Source organism: Tenrec ecaudatus, chromosome 5 (genome assembly GCF_050624435.1).
Source record: "Tenrec ecaudatus isolate mTenEca1 chromosome 5, mTenEca1.hap1, whole genome shotgun sequence".
NCBI classification, from domain to species: Eukaryota; Metazoa; Chordata; class Mammalia; order Afrosoricida; family Tenrecidae; genus Tenrec; species Tenrec ecaudatus.
In genome coordinates, this window is record NC_134534.1 from 131,382,379 (window position 1) to 131,397,778 (window position 15,400).

Here is a 15,400-nt window from a genome sequence, read left to right on the forward strand (position 1 = left end):
GTTTTCCTCTACCCATTAAAATCAACTGAGCAAAATTCTTCTGGACTTTCTCATGGAGAGTTCAAAATCCTTTTGTTCCTCAGGATAATCCTCTGTTTCCTTTCTTGTGACAGTTTATCTTACTTTCTCATGTGTACTGGGATCAATTGCTGTTTTTGAAATAGTATTTGTTTGTTTATGCTTGCTTATGTTTGTTTGTCAGGTGACAGAGTGGATAATGTTCCCTGTCCAGTAGTTAAGATTGTTAAAGGTCCAAGGGTGGCTGGGTCATATATTAGTAGTGAATTCTGAGAAGAGGCTCATGATTAACAGAACAAAATAAAAACAGGAACATACAAATAAGAAAACCCAACACACAGATGCTTCTCAGCTCCACTTCTGCTAACTTCTCTTGTGCCATCTTGTCAGCTCGCCTTCCGAGGATTGTGCAGGGAAGGGGTGCTACTACCATTTGTGGGAGTAGATTAAGTCCTGGGTATTTCCATGCCTACCCTGCAGATCTTCGGAGCAGGAGAGTTGTCTACATCTCTTTCCTAGTCCAACAGACTGGAGAGTTTTGCATTGGGGTGAGGGGCCATTCATTGGGTAAGTGGTCTGCTGAGAACTGTCCTCTTTTAAGTATATAAGTATATATACATATATATTTCATTATATGTGTGTGTATTTTTAATTTTAATTAATTTTTCAAAACCATTTTATTAGGAGCTAATCCAGACATCATACCATTCCAGAGTTCAATCATAACAAGACGTATTGCATATTTGCTATCCAAATCAGTTTCAAAACATTTTCTTCCCTCTTAAACTCCTTGAATCTGTTTCCCCTTAGCCCTCGCCTCCCCACCTCTACATCTCCCCCAAGTTAGGTGAATCTGTAGAAACAAACCTAGCATAAGGTTCCTGGTTTCCCCACTCCCCCTGTTGCCCCCTCTTTCTATGGTCTCCCTTCAATTTTCCCAGTGGTATCTGGCCTGCTCATCTCTTCTTCCTGTGAGCTTGTGCCAAAATCCAGGATTTTGCTTCTTTTCCACTTGTTTTGACGCATGCAGAGGTGTACAGAGAGCATCTGCCTACACATCCATGATTTTCCAGAAGTTTTGCATAATTGTTTTAAATGATCATATGTGGAAAAGTATGTAAACCATTGATAAGTTATTAGAAAGTAATAGGTTCTAGAAATAAGGCTGAATGGTCTTGGAATTTGGTTAACTAAATTTGTTATGAGCTGTCACCAATAAGATTCCTGAGTCATGGAAACACAATGCACACTAGAATGAAATGCTGCTCAGTATTGTGCCATCCTCAGAAGGGGTTACAGATAATATCTTTTTGATCTGCAGGGTTTTCATTGGCTGATTTTTGGAAATTGATCACAAGACCCTTCTCCCTAGTTTGTCTTAGTCTGAATCCTTCCCTGAGGTCTGTTTAGTATGATGGTTAAGTGAAGGCCTCACTGGTAAGTGAGGTTTATTGGGCAGGAATGGAATCCAGATCTCCCACAGAGGAAGCAGGAATTCTACTACTGAACACAGATCCATCCTATTTTCTGGTAGGATCTAGAAGCAAAAATAAATAGTAAGAAAATGCCATATTTAGTGTTTGCTGTAGCCTCTTACTAAAGAACATAGTAAGCTGAAGTTTGGAAAGATAAAAGAAACATTGAGTTTAAATTACACTTCACATCTTGAGTTCTCAAAGTAGAACGTATTAGCTACCTTGTGAGGAAAGAAAATCAACACTTGCACAAGATGGGTACATCTCGTTCACTTATTGCTAAGGGGTAAAAATGTCTCGATAATCTTTGCTTTCACTATTTCCCCCTGAAGTAAAAATGTCATTTACTCCCTTTCAATGACTTACAAGTTTCAAAACAATAACATAATCTTGTTGATGCCCATAACAAATTGATACACCCATGAACCCCATTCTTAAATGGTATAGCAGGAGCTGGTAACATTTGCAGGTTCCCGGGTGGTAGAGTGCTGATTCATTGGACTGTTAACTGCAGAGTCAGCAGCTTTAAACCACCAGCTTCTCTAGAGAAATCAAGGATCAAGACTAGGTTTTGTACTCAAATAAATAGTTACCGTCTCAGATACTCACAGAGGCAGTTCTACCCTGTTGTGTAGGGTCGCTCAGACTTGAAATCTATTCGATGGCAGTGAGTTTGGTTTTCGTTTCTTTGGGGGCTGGGGATGTAAGGTTGAAAGCTAAGGTTGGTCCTATTTAGGTATAGTTTTGCTTAAAAATAGAATGTTCAAGTATGGGAAATGAGAAAATAAAATAGGAGCACATGTTTATGAAATCGTGTTTGATTGCACAAAAATAAGGCCCCATAGTTAGGCAAACCCTTGGTCTAAGGAATTCGACATGGACCAAGAGATCATGTAAATAGCACTCAACCTGTGGTGCAAGAGACTCAGACTACTCCGAAGCTTCAACTCAAATTCCATTGAGAAAGCAAAGTTGACAGCACAGGTGATGGAGGAGTTATCTTGGAATCAGATGACACCTTTGCAAGGAATCATCGTAGGAGACTCTTAAGAAAGTGCACAAGGGATAAAGATGAAGTAAAATACTCAGGAGTGTGTAGGAGGTAAACTCAAGAGGTTTTATGATCAGCTTGCTGTATAGCCTTGTACTTCATCAAATGAATACTGGTAGCAAAGTGATTTGGTTTCAGATCTGTTTTACTACTGAAATTTTCATGAGATTGAGGGTAATTTGTTATATCTTTTAGAGTCTTGATCACTTCGCTAGCTATAAAATGGTAAGAAGATGTAATTTATAGGTTCCTTATAAAGCTAGTTATATGTATACAAGATTTAGTATAATGTCTCATGTATAAAACTAAAAGCAAACCTATCGCCATCGGGTCAACTCTTACTCATGATCATTCTCTAGAGTTTCCTTAACTTTAGTCTTCATGGAAGAGCTCTTATGGAGCTATGGCTAAGTGGGAGGCAGCTAATCAAAAGGTCAGTGATGTCAACACACCAGTCACTTGACAAGATAAAAACCTAGGATCTGTTATCATAAAGATTACAGCTAAAGCACCCATATCGAACAATTCTTTGCTCATCAATCATTTGGATATAAGCTGGCATCTACTTGGTGGCCTACAACAGTAGCTTTCATGGCAGCAGATCAACTAGGCTTTCTGTCATAAAGTGGTTGGGTAGGTTTGAACCACCAACTTTCAGGTTAGCAGGAAATCAGAAACTATTTGTATCATTCTGGGAAGTGATCAATTAAAAACAATATGGAGTGGCACTTATTGTTGCCATTGTTGCATGTAGAGAGTATGAAGAAGAACGTAGAATGGAGTTTAAGAATCTAGCTTGGGGCTCTGAGAAGATATCCAGGTGAGAAGGCAAGATGGAAGGTGATATGCTCATAGGCAGTTATCTTCAGATAGATCAGCTTGGAAGAGATCTATGATATTGCTTGAGCACAGCCTACCCCGTGATTAGCTGGGGAAGGTAGAGATAACAAATCTCTTTGACATCAAAGACTAGGTTCACACCACTTATCGATGGCCCATCTCCTTTTCCAAACGTGCTCAGAAGCATAGCCCAAATATATATACTTCTTTAATTTTTTATGAGCAAAACATAAAGGTATTCAAATAATTTTGAAACTGAACATACAGTGTCAGTAACAACACAAATCACCTTGAACTTTATGTCCTAGTGATGGCTATATAAATCCAATTTTAGATTTCAGAAAATTATTAGCCAGTATCAAAGTGGATATCAAAATGCCTGTTTTACCACTCAGCCAATCTCCTAGATTTTTACCAAATAGAAATGGGTGTTTATGTCCATCAAGTACATGTAAAAATGTCCACAGCCACTTTTTCATAACAACCAAATACTGGGAATAATCTAAATATTCACCAACCAGTATCCTTACTGTCACACCAGCTCCGACTCATAGTAACTATGTTTATGAGATAAACAAATGTTGCATAGTGCTGCTGTTCTATCTTTATAATCATTGTTTAAGTCTATTGGTATGTTAGTATGTTTGAGTCTATTTAGTAAATCGTATGTGTGTGGGGTGGGGGCATATATGACTTCTTCTGACATCTTTATGGTCAAGAGACAGGGGTCAGTAATGCTTACATGCTCCATCCTTTTTTTTTTTTTTTAACCGACTCTGACACCAACAGTCCCTCCATCAGAAGTCTACTTCTATGCTGATTTTTGGCAATGGCCACACAGAACACATAGACAATACTCACAATTAGGAAGGTTTATCGTTGCTCTTGTTAGTGCCCTCAAATCGTTTCTGACTCATGGCTTTGGCAGACACAACAGAAGGAAACCTGCCCAGTGCTGTGCCATCTCACAATTGCTCTTACACCTGAGCCCATCAGTGCAGTCACTGTGTCAATCCACCTTGTCAAAAATCTTCCTGTTATTTGCTGTCACATTACACTACCAAGCATGATGTTCTTCCACATGGACTGGTGCCTCTTGGCAACATGTCCAAATTACATATAAAACGAGCCCTCTCAAAAGCAAGAGTTGGGGATTCATTAATAGCAAGAGAGAAGATCTAGGAGTGGAGTGGAGTGCATCCTTTGATCTAGAGAAATCTAGTATTTCTTGCTTCTCAGGAGCATTCTGGCTCTACTTTGAACACAGATCTGTTTGTTCTTTGGGAAGACCATGGTACCGTCAATATTCTTTGCCAGAATATTGCATCAATTCAAATGCCTCAATTCATTTGTATTCTTCCTTATTCAATGTCCAACTTTCACGTGCATATGAGACAATGGAAAATACCCTAGCTTGAGTCAGGTACACTTTAGTTCTCAAAGTAACATTTTTGCTCTTGCTTCTCAATGCTGTAAAGAGGTATTATGCAACAAATTTATCAAATGAAAGGCATTTTCTGAAATCTCTTGACTGCTGTTTCTATAAACACTGACTGGGCCCAAGCACAATGAAATCCTTGACAGCTTCTACCTCTTCTCCATTTATCATGATGTGAATGGTTGGCCTAGTCATGAGGATTGTGATCTTTACATTGAGCTTTAATCCTTATTGAAAACTGAAATCTTCATCTTCATCAGCAAGTGCTTCAAGTCCTCCTCCCTTTCAGCAAGCAAGGTTGTATTGTCTGCACATCGCAGGTTGTTAATAAGCCTTCCTCCAATGCTGATCCCGCGTTCTTCTTGAATGCCTACCCATCATCAATAAAGCACTAGTAAACATCTTTCTGGTATGCTGTGTTTTCCGCTAATGGCTACTGGATATCAGCAATTGTATTCCTTATTCCACGTTCTCTTTTGGATTTCTGGCAGCTCCTTCTCATTTTCCTGGTAGTTCTCTGGCAATAGCTGTCCATTTTACAGGAATTAACCCCGGGAAATGTTATTGAATGGCATGGAAACATGGTCAGATACTTTATCCTATCAAGTCTACTTCAAATGATGTGGCTAGAGTAAAGTCTGTGGAAGCAAACCCTTTGGGACCTTCATTTACTGACGGGGCATGACTCAAATTGAGAGGAAACAGCTGCAAATAGCAAATGATAAGAACTTGGAATGCATGAAGAATGGATCCAGGAAAAATTGGAAGTTGTTCAAATGAAACATAAAATTTGATATTCAAGACTTTAGTGAGCCGAAATGTATTGGAATTGGCCATTTTGAATCAGAAAATAGTTTGGCCTGCTATGCTGGACATGACAACCACAAGAGGAATGATACCACATTCATTGTTAAAAGGCATATGTCAAGGTCAATATTGAAGTACAATGCTGTCTGTGATAGGATAATATCTGGAAGAAGGAAGAAAGCAATATCTAGAACAATTTGAAGAAGGAAATCCACTCAACACAACTATTATTCAAATTCACTCACTAACCACTAAAGCTAGTGATGCAGAAACTGAAGAATTCTATAAACGTCTTCAGCCTGAAATTGGTCAAACATGTAATCAATATTCATTGATAATTTACTGGTGATTAGAATGCAAAATTTAAAATGGGTGTTTATTAGAGAAGTTAATAGGTTACAAGTCAGGATTGGTAAGCAGTCATGATACAGAAACTAGCCCACAAAAACACTTCTTCTCAGCCAGCTACCAAATCTTTCTCTAGTTCTTGGCCAGTTAACCTCAAGGTTCCTTGGCTTCTGCCTTCCTGAACAAGGAAGTCCTTCTATTACTCTGTCTCACAGCCCCATAGTCTTGACGCTGCTCCTCTTGCCATTGTCTCCATGTCACGGTGCCTCTGGCCTTGGCCTCCGCCACATTAGACAGTGATCTAGAATGAGCTCTTCCAATGGTCCTGGCTTCCTCTCATGGTTGCAGCTTCAAAGATGGCTGTAATGAATTGAGCAATCCTCTCTATTAGGGTTATACACACCTTATTTGCATAGTCCCACCCAATCATTTGGTGGAAGTCACAGAGAAATGATAGAAGAGCCATATTAAGAAATTTCACTCCACTGCAGTCCACTAACTGTATAATCGGTAAGGAAATTGCGTAGTAATTCTGTATTGGAATGCTACACAAAAATAAAAAGAAGCAACTCTGACTAGATGCAAAAATATGGATGAATCATATAAACATAACATTGTACAAATAAAATAATATTTAAAAGAGCGCACACTATAAAGTGCCACTTTATGAAGTTCAAGGGCATGCAAAAGTATTCCATAATGATATAAGTCAGAATAGAGGTTAAAACTGGCACTAAATCATTACTGCCTGTAAGGAAGCACATGGAAGGTATCTATAAGTGTTCTATATCATAATCAGTAGTGGTTACATGGGTTACCGTGGGAGCCCCATTTTAATTAGAGCAGTTTCACCCATTTGTCACCTGCACCTGGCACATAGTAGGGCCCAGCAAGGCCTTCTATTACCAATGAACATATTCTATTAACCGACTTCCCACCCATCTTCATTCAGTTGGCTCCCTTCCTGTCCCATAGGTAAGTCATGGATTGTGGTGGCATCATGCCCTGCAGCCCAGGAGGTGGCAGAACCCCTCACACCTGGTCATACTTTCGTTAGAAGAAATAAGCCATAACACCGATCAGCATTTTCGCAGCATGGCCCAGCAGTACTGCTTGCATTCGGCCAATTTGCCACTTATGACAGCAGTGATAGCACTAAAAGCCAGTAAAAGCGGTCTGTTCGTTCAGAGATCGACTTTTATGGCTTATTCTAAATATTGTCAAGTGAATCAACAGCCAACATTATAGTGTCTAAAAAGCCTTCCTACCGTGTAAGCAAACAGTGTGACTTTGACAAATAATCCTTAGCATGCCCGTGTGAGGCCAGTGCCGGGGGGTAAGACACGTCCAATAACAGACATTTCCAGTTGCATAAGCATTAAAGGTAATGTTGGTTAGTTTCAGAGTAAATAAAATCAATTTCAAATATAAAATGATAGACTCTCTCTTTGAACAATGTTAACATATTTTCTATTTTATTTGGGGCCAACTGAACATATGGCTTTACCTTAGTTGACTGAGTTGTCCTTACCAGCATTGAAGAAAAGTGCAAAAACCTGCCAATCAGATGAGCTCAGGCAGTAGTTTTCATCCCTCATTTGTAGTAAATTCTCAGTGATTCTGATTCCTTGGATTTCTGATGCGGTGGTTATCCTTGCATGTCATGCTGAGAAATGACTTGTTTATCGGAAGTTCCTCAGCAGGGAAACAAAATCATCCCAGGACGACAACAACACGTTCATTTTGTGATTGAGAGCACCTGGCAGATGGGAGAACCTACATTTGTTGGGGTATAATTTGGCAAAAATTACAATTAATTAGTTCAAGGTCAGTCTACATTTCTACCAAGGGCCGGATAGTTGAACACTTTTAGCCATACATTCACTGTTGCAACTATTTAGCCTTGTGGTCACCATGGGGAAGCAGCCAGAGACTATACATAAACTAAGGAGAAAGCGTGGCTGTGTCCCAACAGAACCTGATTTGCAAAATCAAGCCATAGCTTTCTGCCCACTGTCCTAGATGATCAGATTCCTGAAGACATGAGTCTCCCCAGGTTGGTGTCTAGGTAAGGATTTACTAAATACATTATAAATGAGTCAGTCTGAAATGTTCACATGACTCATTGTCTAGTGACTTCTAGACATTATTCAAAGACAATAAACGGAGGTTTGGTAGTAGGGATTTGTTATGATATTTTTTATAATAATAGCCAGACTATAGAATTGTTGAATAGGGAAGTGAATGAAGGAAAGCTGTCTGTTCATAAAATGGAACGTTACATTACCATGAACTATGAAGTGTGATATTATAGGCATGCTATTAAATCCCTTGAAAACATTTTCAAATATATTGTAAATCTTATTTTTAAAGGAACTTTCATTGAATAAATATGTATTCAACAGCTACTATTTTCCAAGTACTAATCTGCAAAGTGGGATACATGCAATAGGGAACAACACAGGCATAAATTTGTATTATTTGACTATTGTAATTAAGCATGGTCATATTTTTGCAATGAAATGAGCTTATGCACATTTTTTTAAATCAGAGATTTTCACATTAAATATGAAAAACAATTAATTTGGGGGTAATACAATTATCTGAAATTTTATTCACTTCATTTGGATTAGGAACATGTATATGCACAATTATTTGTATCAGGTATATCTCTAAATATATATTCCATTGGAGCTCTGGTGACACTGAGAGTTAGGTGCTGAGTTGCTAACTGTAAGTTTGATGGTTCAAATCCACTAACTGCTCCATGTTAGAAAGATGAGGTTGTCTGCTCCTGTGATGATCTACAGAGTCAGAAAACCTATGTAATTTTGCTATGAGTTGGAATCAGTTTCATGGCAGTGAGTTGGTTTGGGTATATATTATATATATACATAATATTAATTACAAGCTTATCAGTACAAAGAGAGTTGTTGCATTTTCAACAATAGCAAAATGTGCAAAATACTATTTTGCACATTCGTGTCATCCATCTGGCAATAGAGAATGCTGCGATGGAATGTGAAAGTGCTGACGGCCTTGGCAGTTACAATGACGTGCAACTTTGCATAGACCCCGATTCTCAGTGGTTTGACAGTTAGGTAATGCTGTCAGTTGTCAAAACATGGAAGTTGTGTCATCCTCAAATTTGTGATCTCATGTGGTCATCTTCCATTTTGCATAACAGCAAGTCCACATCATGATTTGGTCTTTGGAATCTAAGTGACTAGTTTCTAAAGTGAGTAATTCAGATAAGTGAGGAGAGGGTACAATTGAAGAAAATATTGAAGGAAAATATAGAGGCTGACCAGTTACTGTAATGTGCATCAATAGTAATGGCTTAATTTTAAATAATTATCACAATTAAACACTCACAGAGTAAAACACAGGGTATTCAAATTTAGGGACAGAGATGTTGTGGTTTCAACTAAAATTATTTTTATTTATAAAATTCTCATATAATGCTAATTATATGCTATGTATTGCTTTCAGGACTTCATAAAGATACATTTATTTTACCTTTTCCAGAGGAATCATCACGATGCTGTTCTCTAAGGATGAAGTAGTAGCACTATTTTGTTTCACTAAAGGAAAACTAGGGCATGGGGATGGGAAGCGGCAGCCAGGAGAATGTTTCAGTGAATTGCCCAAACCCCACAGCTGGATGGAGCCATGCCAGGATTTGAAGTCGGCAGCATAGCACCGGGCCCATATTCTTAATCCCGGCGCCATGCTTTTTGGAAGCACAATAAATACGATAGCTAAAAAAGTATCCGTGCCATATTTATAGGTCAGGAGAATGACAAGAAGCCATGTTTACTGAGCCAAGAGATTCTTGCTTGAAAGTTTGGGATGACAGTTGCAGGCTTTATCATCGGAACTGGAGGCTGGCTTATTTCTGTAATTTACTTTGGGTGACAAATTACTGAGAAACTTCTTTCTCACAGAAAGTACTTTTAAACATTAAAAATTACTCCCTGTTTAACTCAAAACTCAACTTTAGTGAGACTAATTCAGAGCATACAGCGAAGGAGTAGGACATTAGATTTTAAAGTTGAGTGACTACCAATACTTATTATTTTGTGCACATTAATTAATGTATATTCCATTTGGACACTCTAAAATCTTCAGCAAGTTTAACATTCATTGTTTGGAACAAAGTAATTTTCAAAGTACATTGCAGCACTGAGTTGATAAACTATATCACTATAATTTTATACATCATGGCTTATCTCTCTCAGATATGCTAAGTTTATTTGGTTGACTATAAACTCAAACTCACTGCCTCCAAGTCAATGCTAACTCACAGTGACCCCGTAGGACAGGGTAGAACTACCCCTGTGGGTTTCCGAGACTGTAACTCTTGATGGGAGCAGAGAACCTCCCTCTGATCAGCTGGTGGTTTTAAACTGCTAACCACCTGGTGAGCAGACCAGCACATAACCCATGATGCCACCAGGACTGCTCTCGTTGAATATGCCAGCTCTAGATTTGTTTCATTTTCATCAGTGATAATTCATCTGCAGTCAAAAGCATCAGAACATTACCATCTGAATTGCCGACTTTAACTCCATCAAATTATGAAGCGCACCGGAGACATAGTGTGTTACAGAGTTGGCTGCTGAACCCTAAGATCAGCAGTTTGAAACCACCAGTGATTCATTGAGAAAAAGATGAGGCTTTCTACTTCCCTAAAGAGTTTCGGTCTCAGAAACCCACAGAGATCAGTTCCACCCTCTCCCACAGAGTCTCTATGAGTCACAATTCACTGAGTGGCAACGAGTGAGGGAGATTATTAATAATTTCTGTAGGCAACACTGTGGAGTGGTTGCAATATTTCTTAAAAACAATTTAGTTTAAATTAAAAAGCCAGGTATTTGTTATATTTATAATTTTGCAGCAAACACTAGCTTTTGACACACCAATAAGCTTAGGTATCAAAAGAAAAATCGGGAATGCACTGTATATTGCATCGTTAAGCTCTGCGTTTAAGAAACTTCCCCTTTGAAATAATGATCAATTCGTCATATCTGTCATTTTCCCGGTACATGGCATCCATTGAGTGCCAATTATGACCTGACCTTGCCCTGCTCTCCTCTATTAAAACACTCTTATAAACCCCAAACAAAACTCTGCATTCTGTTTCTTTCATTTTGAAGTCCTCATGACTCAAAGTTTTCACTGAAATTGACCTTTTCCCAACTAAATGAGATTGCTGTATTATCTGGAGTTGACTGTCTTAGGAATGAGTTTTCTGGAGCATCTCCCGGGTGATGGCAAACATCCCAAATTGCTCCTGGAGAGAAACAATTCTGTGATCTCATCCTGAAGCTTTTAAGACTTCCCCTTGGATTAAAGGTCTTAGCATCTCATTTTTAAGAAGAAAAAAGAGGCGATAAGTACTATATAAACACATATTTTCTTTAGAGCAATCTTCAGAGAAATTGTTGAGTCGAGTAAGTTTTAATGAACTAGCCGGGCTTAGCATGCTTGTTATTTCACCTCTGGGACTGTCATTCGCATCTGCATGAAACCTCATGCATTCCTTTCAAGTGTCTGATCATCCGGGCCAATCTTGCCTAGGCAGTTCTCTTCGGATCTTATTCATCTTCCTAGTACCGGCAGCCCGTCTTTGACAAAATTCAGGGCTCCGGGGGACTTCATCCGGCAACAGGTAGGCAAGCGTGTGAGAAGAATAATTGTAAGTGGATGGAGGAGGAAGTATACTCTTTGATCCGGGCGGAGACATTACTGGAGTCAAGGAGAAGACACACAGCGATGAATGGCTATTCTGGAGTGTTTGCAGAATGCTAGCTGCTAGCTATTTCCTCAGTTGTTTATTTTAAATTATTTCCTCTGCTCTCTCATTCTTTCCTTCACCAAATCTGCCTGAAAGTTCTAACACTATGAGGCAAGAAATGCTAATTTTTTACTTATAATCAGAACTTGGAGGGAAGCATGGGGAATTACAGAAAGGATAAGAGGATTTATATATTCCAGCAATACTATATATCCTATCTACATCACAGCTCAAAATTTTGTGAATAGTTCTTATTAAATTAGCACATAAACTCACCACGTTGCTGTTGGTAAGTGCAGGCAAACTGATTAAGACTCATAGTGACTCTAGTGACGGAGTAAAACTAGCACATAGGATTTCCTATCAAATAGCACACACATATAAATGACATGATAGACACACATGAAGCTAATTTGGTGGAAGGAAAGTTAAAAAGGTCTGGCATAGCACACCCATGCAGATGTCTCTTGCTATTTCCATAAGTGAATTTTGGTCTCATTCACTCTCATTCTCCCTCATTCAATAGTTTTAAAGTATTACTTTCGATCATGTTTGCGTGATCAAATGGAAGTATGCTCGTGGTCAGAAAAGAAAGAATTGCAACTGTGTTTGTTCTGGGACAGTTCACAGCTGGCCTGATAGCTGTGGCATTCTTTGTAGCTGATGTGCACGTAGATTCCTAACACTTGAGATGGGCAGAGGGTCAGATGGAGGGCTGGACGCAGGACTGCCACAGTCCAAGCATTGACTTGCCCAACAATGGGCAGGGGCTGGCAGCAGCAGGCCAGTGTGCATGTGGGCGTGTGGGACAGCTAGTCAAACCTGCCTTGTTTGCCACAGAGGGAAATGATTCAGACATCCTGCGTGTGATGGTTCTTCGGTTGTAGAATAGAGCAACATGCATGCGGCTGTGTACATCGACCTAGCCTTCCTCAGTGGCCTCTCTGGCCTGTGAGCACAGACTCATGCACCTCCCAGTTGGGACTGGCCACCCTCTTGAGGGCTGTTTCCAAGGTGGAAGGAGTCCATTTTTTCATTGGAGAAAGTGATTTACCAAGCATGAAAGGAATCCTGCCAGGGAAGGAGGTGTTTAGGGAGGGCCTAAGGCTGGTAACCAAACTTCCTGGTCAACAGCATCAATAGCAAGACTTAACATTAAAATTTTAACAGAAAAAGAAAGTTAAAAAAATTAAACCCCCAACATGTAAAAAAGAATTCAGTATAACATGTTTTTTTTGAAAATGTAAGTGTGCAAAAATATACAGCATATTAGTTGATAAAATACAGTAAACTTCATGGGAGGCGATCTCCCAGGGTCTTCTCCTGAGGTGCAGCTGGCGGGTCCAAACAACTAGCCTGTGATTAGGTTCCTAGCCCTGTGCATTGCGCCTCCATGGCTCTTCCGGCCATCGAGCTGATTCAGATCTAACAATAACCCCACAGCACAGAGTAGAACTAACTTGGTGGGTTTCCAAGACTATACATTTGTATGGGAATTGAAAGCCTCATTTTTCTCATACAGAGTGACTGGTGGTTTTGAACTGCTGATCCTTTGGTTAGCAGCCCATGGTCTCAGAGCTCCTTATACTACCATATGACCCAGACATCCCATTGCTCAGAATGCAACCAAGAAGAATGAATGCATCTACACAAAGGCCTGTACATTAATATTTGTAGCAACTTTTCTCATGCTAGCCCCACATTACGAACAACCCAAACATCTGTCAAAGAAGAATGGATAAACAAATTGTGATTTATTCGTACAATGAACTAAGCTCTGCATTACAAAAAAAAGTGAACTAGTGATTTGCAACTATGGGGATGGCTTAAAAAACACTACGGTGTCACACACACACACACACACACACACACACACACACACACACACACACACACACACCATTGTGCTAACTGAAAGAAGCCAGAGGAGTCAGACAGAAAACAGTACATCCAGATGATTGCATTTATATGAAATTCCAGAAAATTTAAAATTAATCTACAGTGACAGAAAACAGGTTAGTGACTGCCCAAGACTGGCTGATGGGATAATGGCTCAATATACAGGGGAAAGAGGTCGCTCTGTGGGAGAAGGAAATGGTCTGTATCTTGATCACAAGGGTGTTTACATGTGTATTCATTTTTAAAGACACAACTATACATTTATAATGGATATATTTTATTGTATGTAAATTATACTTTAGTAAACTTGACTTCCACATTGCATTTTATGTAAATCTGCGTCAATAAAATTGACTATCATCTGTCAGTTTGTTTTACTGTTATGACTTGATTGCTTCGACCCTGAAAGCCATGTCCCAAAATGTGTATTTCAAACATCAGAAGAGCCACCCAGGGTGACGAAGGCAGGCGAGAAAGCCAGATTTGTAGATTTTATCCAAAGATACCCACTGGTCACTACAGAAGAGTGCCAGGCATTGTCTGTCCTGGCAGAAGAGCCCTCAGAAGTGGAGTGTGTCCTCTGGCCCCAGCATCTGGCTTATCCCTGCCTGACTTGAGGACCTGGGCTAAACTGCAGCACGGCACGAGCCATTTCCCTGAACTTGTGTGGGCCACTGCAGTGACTCACAGACACAGAGACCTGAGGGGATATACTCAAGGGAGGAGTAGGGGAAAGGGGAGCAGACTATCTTCTTGTAAGAGTTAGACTTTGAGGACGTTTGCAATTTCCAACTTTTTGAGAATTAGTATTAATTCTCATAAATGAAATTATTTTGTTCTGATGCACTTGAGATGGTCCAGAATCAGAGTTGATTCAAGGGCAATTAACAACAACAATAGAAGTTTACATTTCCCCCATATATCTATAAATCCATATCTATATATGTCCTTTGCATAAAAATGCCGTAACTTTATGGGCGGAGATCTCCAGATATTTTCTCCATGTTATTATGTGTGTGTGTATTTCTTCAGCAGTTTTTGACTTGTGAAAGAAATGGTTATTCATTTAAAAATGGTTACACCATTCTACCAGGGCTCTTTGTCTGCCTCACCCAAGCCAGACTAGCTCACTGCCATTGAGATTATTCCAATCATAGGACCCTCACAGGACACAGTAGAACAGCCCCTGTGGGTCTTCTTTATGTAGGTTGAAAGCCTCATCTTGTTCCCACAGAGTAGCTGGAAGTTTCAAACTGCTGACTTCATGGTTAGCAGCTCAATGCACAGCCCGCTGTGCCGCACGTCTCTACCAATGTTAGCCGAGGGCCTGACATACAAAAACATAAGAATGACATCAATAACGAAGTTGCCCTCCAGTCACTTCGGACTCATGACAACCCTATTCGTACCATAGTTACTGACTCTGGTTGATTTTGTCTTTTGAATATCTCTTGAATTTGTCCTTGTGGTGAAATGAGTTCCTTTATATGGCCTTTTACTTTGGTGTTTTGGAAAATTAGCTTGAATTATTTGCCTTCTAATCCCTGCCTAGATTTCTTCGCTCTGCTTTTTTACTTGAGAGTTTGTTCCATTGGTCCAAACTAATGGGGATCCATTTCCCCTCATCCTCCCCAGGCATGCCCCTAGGTAATTATGAATCTAGTCATTGTCTCTGTAGGTCTATCTATCCTGGATTCATATATATAAAACCATACAAAACATAA

General features: G+C 39.5%; 1 protein-coding gene and 1 pseudogene across 2 annotated transcripts in view; both read left to right on the plus strand.

The window, feature by feature from the left end:
• MDFIC2 (MyoD family inhibitor domain containing 2) overlaps positions 1-15,400 on the plus strand; it is a 170,964-nt gene that overhangs the window by 31,938 nt on the left and 123,626 nt on the right. The window lies entirely within an intron of this gene.
• LOC142448520 (serpin B6 pseudogene) overlaps positions 1-15,400 on the plus strand; it is a 62,777-nt pseudogene that overhangs the window by 1,555 nt on the left and 45,822 nt on the right.